The sequence below is a fragment of the Schistocerca serialis genome, chromosome 5 (genome assembly GCF_023864345.2).
Source record: "Schistocerca serialis cubense isolate TAMUIC-IGC-003099 chromosome 5, iqSchSeri2.2, whole genome shotgun sequence".
Classification (NCBI taxonomy): domain Eukaryota; kingdom Metazoa; phylum Arthropoda; class Insecta; order Orthoptera; family Acrididae; genus Schistocerca; species Schistocerca serialis.
The window spans coordinates 526,774,413-526,781,269 of NC_064642.1; the positions used below are offsets into that span (position 1 = coordinate 526,774,413).

Sequence of the window (6,857 nt, forward strand, 5' to 3'; positions counted from 1 at the left end):
TTAACTTCTGAGGTCATCAGTCCCCGAGAACTTAGAACTACTTAAACCTAACTAACCTAAGGACATCACACACATCCGTGCCCGAGGCAGGATTCGAACCAGCGACCGTAATGGTCGCGCGACTCCAGACTGTAGCACCTAGAACCGATCGGCCACTCCGGCCGGCTCCAATAACAAGAAATTCTCAATAGCTACTCTTTTGGCTCCCTTAAAGATCAATTCAAGAGGTGTCGTCTCTCAGAGATCTCGAACTCGCCCTCTAGCGTTCGTCTATCCTCCGTACCCTCCTTAAATCGCCGATCCGACAGTGTTTCCCTGTCGGTGCCATTATCGCCTTCTTTTCTTCTTGTTGATACTTGACGCGTGTTGGGGTCTCCAAGACGTCCCCTTGTGACTCATGTACTTGTTTTCTTCAGTACAGTACTTAATGTTTTCCCAGAAACGCGTCAATTTTAACGACACAAAGTTTCATGAAATTGCTAGTCGATGGATGGTGGAAGAAGACTGTGATTTACATCAAGAAATGTAGGTTGATCGAGTTACCTTCCATTCAGAAAGCTGTTGCACTCAGCGACTGTTCTATTGACTTGTAAATTATAGATTGCAGCGATCAGTCGTCCTCTTTAAATTTTATTGTGCAGATCTAGATTTCGGCTCGAAGCTAGCCATTCTCAATGCGCTATTATTTTCTCTCAATGCATGTAATTCCCTGTTGTTCGGCTTCATCCTCAGATCATTGAATACGAATGTTGAAAGTATAGGAGACCAAGAGACCATTATAAACCTAAAGAGAACTGTGAGATTTGACTTGAACAGCAATCCAGTCACTTTTGATGTTGAAGATAATCCCAATAAATGAAAGTGTGCAAATTAAGAAGTACTTGAAGATTTAAGGTGAACAATGCACATTGTTTTTGACATAGTAGTCGTTGATACAGAGAAAATACTTTGATTGTAAGAACATTTACAATTTATGTCTATGGTGACTGAAGTACAACATACGTAATTTGACTGTCTTTGCACTGCATTTGAAAATACAACAGAAATTTGGAAATAAACTCTGTAATTTTTTCTAGTGAAGGACGAATGAACTCACTGAAGCTTGGATTGTTAGAGAAACTTCACTAACTTGCAGTGTATTCGTTACGATAAAGACATTTTGATACAGCTTTACGTGAATTACATGAGATGACAGTACCAGTTGTAAATCATGTACATAATTTAATTTTTCACCATGGAAAAAAAAATACGATCTACCAAGAGTCAAGGACATGATATGGACCTTTTTATAGAGAAACTCGTCCTTCCGTTAAGAAGAAACATAGTATGGCATGAAGATGTTAACTGAAAATTGACTCCATAAGAGAATGGGTGTCTCAGTAAAAGTGTTTGTACGGACCGGTATAAGTTCGCATTCAGCCACCACTATTTGATATAGAAGCTTAACATTCTGAGGGCACTAGTGCATTGTGAGAAAGTCGTCCTAAAGCGCAAGAAGTTTGCCACAAGAAGTTAGCCATCTTCGGAAAGTATTCCGTGAAAAATGGCTGCAGTCACCTCTAGATTTTACCATCCATTTCTAGCACGTGCATAAGCGAAACATGACCGAAGAACAGTGCAAGTGCGTCTTTTTTACTATTTTGCGACTACGTGACATGGAAGAATTGCCGATGCCCCGTGCAAAAATAAGACAGCTGATGAGTCTATAAATGACCGATATAAGTGCTTAGGAAGTCCGACGTGTGTGAGGCACCGTGTGAATGACTGAAACTACGTCATACAAAGAGATCGTTCTTTGAGCAACGCCTGAGAGTACGAGAGGTGTTTCCTGCTAAGATACACCGCCCCTCGCCCCCCCCCCCGCCCCCCCTCCAAAAAAAAAATCAGCCATGGAATGATATGCTTTAGAATTTAGATATTGAATTGGATTTGATGAGGTATGTGTCATTACTAGAAAAGACGGTTTCCGGTGTAGGGTCATAAAAGAACCAACTGAAATAAAAATCTAGTAAAACATATCAATAACGTGCCGTGCGCTAAGGTCACATGTGCTTTTACTGACAAATAATTACGAAACAGATTTGTAAATTGTAAATATGTGGTATTCATCATTAATTTTTTAAAAAAATTTCACTAGACAATAACATCAAAACTGAAACTAGTCGCAGATTAAAAGAAAATAAAAACTCTTACAAGGGAGTTGTCCAGTCTGGCATGTCGGAACCTAACCTGAATTTTTTCACGTGGGAAGAATACACCGTAAGAAATGCACTGTTATAATTTTAGTTGCAATGGGCACTGCAAGTACTTTCAAAAAATGTTAAATTTACTCACTTTTACCGTATGAAGAACCACTTATAACAGCGGTTTGTACAGCCCTTGCTGACTGGTGCGCGAATCGGCCAATAGGGAAACCAGTCATGACAAGAGGTCGTAGTACGGCGAGGAGCGAAGTCCGAAGTGTTCACGCGTTATTTTAAGTACTTGAAACATACATAAATGTCTCAAATCATTAATTTTTTAAAGAACTTGCAATTCATACTAAAGATAAACTGTTGCATGTGTACTCTTACACAAATGAATAGCAGAGAAAAAAATCAGAGTAGTGTATGGCGTTACATTACAAAGAGTTCCATCAACCAGTACTTCAATTTGTTTACATTAAATACTGTATAACAAGTCCTGTAGTACATTTCTTGAGTACTATCCAATATGTTAACAATGAAATAGTTTTTGGAAAAAACATCATTCCATTTGCGGAGGTGACTGCTTATTGCAAGATATTATTCTTATTTGTTATTTTTGGCAGAAACACCTTTTTAAATCATAACCGATCTCGGCCTTGAAAGGCCGTCTTCACATGCTATGGGTGGCATTTGGTGAACAGGTGTCCATAGCATCTGAAGATGTCCCTTGAACGCCGAAACCGATTATGATTGTATAATAAAAAACTGATTTTGCAGCAATTAAAAATGCAGTAATACCTCGCAATGAAACAGTTTCTCGTTTATTCTCTGCAGTAGTCATAAAATTGCGAAGTATCAATTGGATAACGGAAACGAACAATTTCCTTTCACCTGGCACACTTGATAAAAGTAACATTAATGCATTCAGGCACTTCACAGTAATTACTAGTTTTATTTACAGATAAGTGGAATGGAGTAATAAATGGTCGTGGCCGTTGTTCTGCACACTGTGCTGCGTACCAGCACTTCAACAAATTCGTAAAATCTGGCGATACAGATTGACAGTGTAAAAATGACTGTAAGTTGAACGATACTGTTCAGCTAATAAACCTGAAAGGGTAAAGACATTTCGGAATTTATATTGTCCGACAATTTTATGAAAAATGCTTTACACTGTTGAAAGTTTGTCGACAAGCTGAATCACAGGTGGAATCCACATTATTTTAACAGTTTTTACGTAGTCCTCCTAAAGACAGCTGTCTTATGGTTAGGACAAGAGAACAACAAAGCAATGAATCATATTCTGCAAATGGTACGAAGACGTTTCGGATGTAACATCGCGAATTATTCTCTTCCTTTTCCATATTTTACTTGCTCAATTACTATTCCAAGTTAACAGTTTCAAGTTTATAATTTTTGGTCCTAATTTGTCTTATGCCTCTGAAGACAGGAGTCCACTACACGCAGCAAGCGGCTACACGGGTAGCAGGGGCTGTGTGGCGTGGACTGGGCGGTTTTTTAGGTTAGATGGCCTCGGGCAAGTACAGAAAGAGCAACAGCCTCAAAGGTTGCGGGGCAAAGTCAGGACATGCGGGGACCAAGCAGCAATCGGTATTGTAATTGTAAACTGTCGAAGCTGCATTGGTAAAATACTGGGACTTCAAGCGCTGATAGAAACCACAGAAGCTGAAATCATTATAGGTACAGAAAGCTGGCTGAAGCCAGAGATAAATTCTGCCGAAATTTTTACAAAGGCCCAGACGGTGTTTAGAAAGGATAGATTGGATGCAACCGGTGGTGGCGTGTTTGTCGCTGTTAGTAGTAGTTTATCCTGTAGTGAAATACACTCCTGGAAATTGAAATACGAACACCGTGAATTCATTGTCCCAGGAAGGGGAAACTTTATTGACACATTCCTGGGGTCAGATACATCACATGATCACACTGACAGAACTACAGGCACATAGACACAGGCAACAGAGCATGCACAATGTCGGCACTAGTACAGTGTATATCCACCTTTCGCAGCAATGCAGGCTGCTATTCTCCCATGGAGACGATCGTAGAGATGCTGGAGTAGTCCTGTGGAACGGCTTGCCATGCCATTTCCACCTGGCGCCTCAGTTGGACCAGCGTTGGTGCTGGACGTGCAGACCGCGTGAGACGACGCTTCATCCAGTCCCAAACATGCTCAATGGGGGACAGATCCGGAGATCTTGCTGGCCAGGGTAGTTGACGTACACCTTCTAGAGCACGTTGGGTGGCACGGGATACATGCGGACGTGCATTGTCCTGTTGGAATAGCAAGTTCCCTTGCCGGTCTAGGAATGGTAGAACGATGGGTTCGATGACGGTTTGGATGTACCGTGCACTATTCAGTGTCCCCTCGACGATCACCAGTGGTGTACGGCCAGTGTAGGAGATCGCTCCCCACACCATGATGCCGGGTGTTGGCCCTGTGTGCCTCGGTCGTATGCAGTCCTGATTGTGGCGCTCACCTGCACGGCGCCAAACACGCATACGACCATCATTGGCACCAAGGCAGAAGCGACTCTCATCGCTGAAGACGACACGTCTCCATTCGTCCCTCCATTCACGCCTGTCGCGACACCACTGGAGGCAGGCTGCACGATGTTGGAGCGTGAGCGGAAGACGGCCTAACGGTGTGTGGGACCGTAGCAAAGCTTCATGGAGACGGTTGCGAATGGTCCTCGCCGATACCCCAGGAGCAACAGTGTCCCTAATTTGCTGGGAAGTGGCGGTGCGGTCCCCTACGGCACTGCGTAGGATCCTACGGTCTTGGCGTGCATCCGTGCGTCGCTGCGGTCCGTTCCCAGGTCGACGGGCACGTGCACCTTCCGCCGACCACTGGCGACAACATCGATGTACTGTGGAGACCTCACGCCCCACGTCTTGAGCAATTCGGCGGTACGTCCACCCGGCCTCCCGCATGCCCACTATACGCCCTCGCTCAAAGTCCGTCAACTGCACATACGGTTCACGTCCACGCTGGGTGGCACGGGATACATGCGGACGTGCATTGTCCTGTTGGAATAGCAAGTTCCCTTGCCGGTCTAGGAATGGTAGAACGATGGGTTCGATGACGGTTTGGATGTACCGTGCACTATTCAGTGTCCCCTCGACGATCACCAGTGGTGTACGGCCAGTGTAGGAGATCGCTCCCCACACCATGATGCCGGGTGTTGGCCCTGTGTGCCTCGGTCGTATGCAGTCCTGATTGTGGCGCTCACCTGCACGGCGCCAAACACGCATACGACCATCATTGGCACCAAGGCAGAAGCGACTCTCATCGCTGAAGACGACACGTCTCCATCCGTCCCTCCATTCACGCCTGTCGCGACACCACTGGAGGCAGGCTGCACGATGTTGGAGCGTGAGCGGAAGACGGCCTAACGGTGTGTGGGACCGTAGCAAAGCTTCATGGAGACGGTTGCGAATGGTCCTCGCCGATACCCCAGGAGCAACAGTGTCCCTAATTTGCTGGGAAGTGGCGGTGCGGTCCCCTACGGCACTGCGTAGGATCCTACGGTCTTGGCGTGCATCCGTGCGTCGCTGCGGTCCGTTCCCAGGTCGACGGGCACGTGCACCTTCCGCCGACCACTGGCGACAACATCGATGTACTGTGGAGACCTCACGCCCCACGTCTTGAGCAATTCGGCGGTACGTCCACCCGGCCTCCCGCGTGCCCACTATACGCCCTCGCTCAAAGTCCGTCAACTGCACATACGGTTCACGTCCACGCTGTCGCGGCATGCTACCAGTGTTAAAGACTGCGATGGAGCTCCGTATGCCACGGCAAACTGGCTGACACTGACGGCGGCGGTGCACAAATGCTGCGCAGCTAGCGCCATTCGACGGCCAACACCGCGGTTCCTGGTGTGTCCGCTGTGCCGTGCGTGTGATCATTGCTTGTACAGCCCTCTCGCAGTGTCCGGAGCAAGTATGGTGGGTCTGACACACCGGTGTCAATGTGTTCTTTTTTCCATTTCCAGGAGTGTAGAAGTGGATAGTTCCTGTGAATTATTATGGGTGGAGGTTACACTCAACAACCGAGCTAGGTTAATAATTGGCTCCTTTTACCGACCTCCCGACTCAGCAGCATTAGTGGCAGAACAACTGAGAGAAAATTTGGAACACATTTCACATAAATTTTCTCAGCATGTTATAGTCTTAGCAACGGCCTTGCCGCAGTAGATACACCGGTTCCCGTGAGATCACCGAAGTTAAGTGCTGTCGGGCATGGCCGGCACTTGGATGGGTGACCATCCAGCCGCCATGTGCTGTTGCCATTTTTCGGGGTGCACTAAGCCTCGTGATGCCAATTGAGGAGCTACTCGACCGACTAGTAGCGACTCCGGTCAAAGAAAACCATCATAACGACCGGGAGAGCGGCGTGCTGACCACACGCCCCTCCTATCCGCATCCTCACCCGAGGATGACACGGCGATCGGATGGTCCCGATGGGCCACTTGTGGCCTGAAGACGGAGTGCTTTATATAGTCTTAAGTGGAGATTTCAGTTTACCAGATATAGACTGGGACACTCAGATGTTTAGGACGGGTGGTAGGGACAGAGCATCGAGTGACATTATACTCATTGCACTATCCGAAAATTATCTCGAGCAATTAAACAGAGAACCGACTCGTGGAG

At 46.3% G+C, this 6,857-nt stretch overlaps 1 pseudogene; it reads left to right on the forward strand.

The window, feature by feature from the left end:
• Positions 1-6,379: 6,379 nt before the first annotated feature.
• Positions 6,380-6,496, forward strand: LOC126482416 (5S ribosomal RNA; annotated as a pseudogene).
• The last annotated feature ends 361 nt before the right edge of the window (positions 6,497-6,857 follow it).